At 35.2% G+C, this 2,668-nt stretch overlaps 1 protein-coding gene across 2 annotated transcripts in view; it reads left to right on the top strand.

Annotated features, from left to right (window-relative positions):
- Positions 1–1,261: 1,261 nt before the first annotated feature.
- LOC106869927 (tripartite motif-containing protein 2) overlaps positions 1,262–2,668 on the top strand; it is a 47,194-nt gene continuing 45,787 nt past the window's right edge. For both annotated transcript variants that reach the window (XM_014915860.2, XM_014915859.2), the window contains exon 1: positions 1,262–1,279. The gene's annotated coding sequence lies outside the window, so the exon portion shown is untranslated. The remainder of the gene's footprint in view (positions 1,280–2,668) is intronic.

Genomic DNA, 2,668 nt, shown 5'->3' with positions numbered 1-2,668 from the left:
CTTCCTTGTGATTCTAATGCAGTTCTTCCTAATCATAGTTATATCATAGGCATTTTTCAGTTTTTAGTAGAAGACTTAATTCCAACTATTTCCAATAATATATCTGTATACATTCTTTCTCATTTATTCAGCAATTTACTGATTCATGTATGTACATAACCACCATCATATATTTTATGGAGATTCGCAGTTCTTTGGTTAGAATTTTTTGTGTTTCTGTAATCTTTCAGTTGATTGGTTGTTCATCTTAATGGCAAGGGAGAGAATTGTCTTACCAGGAATCCATATTTTTTTTTTTTCTTTCAGTAGTGAATGGAAAAGAAATAAAGCTTATTGTCTTTATGCATTGGGCTAAATGCTTGGCAACATTTTGTCTCTCTTTACATTCTGAGTTCAAATTCTGCTGATCTTGACTTTGCCTTTTCTCCTTTCTGGGTTGATAAAATAAGTACAGGGGTTGGTGAAATTGACTAGCTCCTTCCCCTAACATTTTAAGCCTTGTACCTATAACAGAAAAGATTAGTTAATTAATTTTTTTTTTTACTTTTTTTAATGTTTTGTTTAAGTATAAAGCCAAAAATCAAAAATTAAAATCATACCAGTTCACTGAGTTCTACAGGGTGTCCACAAAGTCTGGGTACATGGGGATTATTATTTCTTATATTTAGTTGTTTATGTTATGATTTTATTTACTCCATGTACCCACATGGGGATTAACACATACTTTAAGAAATTATTATTTCTTATATTTAATTGTTTATGTTATGATTTTATTTACTCCATGTAGCCAGACTTTGTGGACACCCTGTAGATTTAAGAAATCCAGCCTGTACTGTTAGTTATTTAAAGTCTATCAATGATCTCTTTTCTACTAAATGCATAGCAGGATTGAAACCTGAATTCCCGAGTTCAATTTCTACAGCAATACATTAGATATTTCATCTTTGGAGATGGTTGTAGGAACTGGTTTGACATGAAAGTATATTACATTGAGTTATGAGCAACATCTGCAAATGACAATAGTTATGATAGATGTGGAATGTGTGAAATAAGCCAAAAGCTGCAAGCAGAAGGAATTCCTTTATTCTTCTTCGGGTGTTTTTTTATGATAACATTTACTGACAATGTGATTCATTTTTGACAAGTCATATTATAAGGTATGAATTCACTGACAAATTCTAACTTGAATTTTTGTAAGAAACTTGTCGGACCTGATAGTGTGCATAAACTGTTGAATAATAATCCACTGAAAGCCAGTCTGGATACTACTATCAAATAGGTAAGTATCATTATTACCTTCCCTTTATTTCACATTTTTGGGTGCAGCATGTTTATCCTTGTGTAACAGAATTTTTATTTTTATCTTTTTGTCTTTGCTCTTTTGTATTTGCTTCTATTTAGAAATCAAAGGAAATGATTTCTATTCCCTTCAAATAATGCTTTTGAAATTGACTTATTTTCCATTAGATTTCAAACAGACTCAGTACTGTGTTGTTGAATCAGAAATATTTAATTCTTTATTGCCCACAAAGGGTTAAAACATAGAAGGGACAAACAAAGGGACAGAGTCGATTACATCGACCTCAGTACATAACTGGTACTTATTTAAATGACCCCGAAAGGATGAAAGGCGAAGTCGACCTCGGTGGAATTTGAACTCAGAACGTAGCAACCGACGAAATACCACTAAGCATTTTGCCTGGCATGCTAACGATTCTGCCAGCTCGCCGCCTCTGAATCAGAAATATTGTTATAGCAAATATTCTGTTCAATACCACAGATTTTCTTGTAAGTTGCTTGACCATAATCACTTGAGCATGTCCCTTTATGGCTGACAATATGTGCATCTCTGATCATGAGCAGGAGGAGTGGGGGAGCATCATATTCATGTGTTCAGTGGGATTCTTTGAGGTTTGAATAGATATTGGAACAAAAGCAAAGTTTGAGGAAATATTAGCCTTTTTCCATACTTTATAGGGTAAGAAATAGGAAATAACAACTGCTACCCAAGTTCAAAAATCGTGTTACATAATGTAATAATTAACCTTTGTGACTTTAGTTTGAAAATTTGAATATGAAGTAAATTCTTATAAATTATAATGAGAACAGCAATTTTTTAAAGACCATATTCCTTGATAAAGCAGAAGGTAGCTTTGCAGGTTCTATGACAGTCTGTTCCATTTTAAATCAGAATTGTCATGGCTCCCTTTTTTGAGTTGGTATTTTACTGTGTGAAGTCCTTACTTTTTACCATTTCCTTCAGTCACTCCATATGATATCCAGGGATACAGTTAACCTATTCTAAAACAAGGATGCATCATCATCATCATCATCGTTTAACACCTGCTTTCCATGCTAGCATGGGTTGGATGATTTGACTGAGGACTGGTGAACCAGATGGCTACACCAGGCTCCAATCTGCTTTGGCAGAGTTTCTACAGCTGGATGCCCTTCCTAACGCCAACCACTCCGAGAGTGTAGCGGATGCTTTTATGTGCCACCGGCACGAAGGCCAGTCAGGCGGTACTGGCAGCGGCCATGCTCAAAATGGTGTATTTTATGTGCCACCTGTACAGGAGCTAGTCCAGTGGCACTGGCAACGACCTCGCTCGAATGTCTTTTCACATGCCACTGGCACAAAAATTCCTATAAACTGTTATGATGGTAT

Source organism: Octopus bimaculoides, chromosome 18 (genome assembly GCF_001194135.2).
Source record: "Octopus bimaculoides isolate UCB-OBI-ISO-001 chromosome 18, ASM119413v2, whole genome shotgun sequence".
In the NCBI taxonomy this organism is placed as follows: Eukaryota; Metazoa; Mollusca; class Cephalopoda; order Octopoda; family Octopodidae; genus Octopus; species Octopus bimaculoides.
Note: the sequence above shows the minus strand (reverse complement) of the source record. Positions and strands in the feature narration are given on the sequence as shown.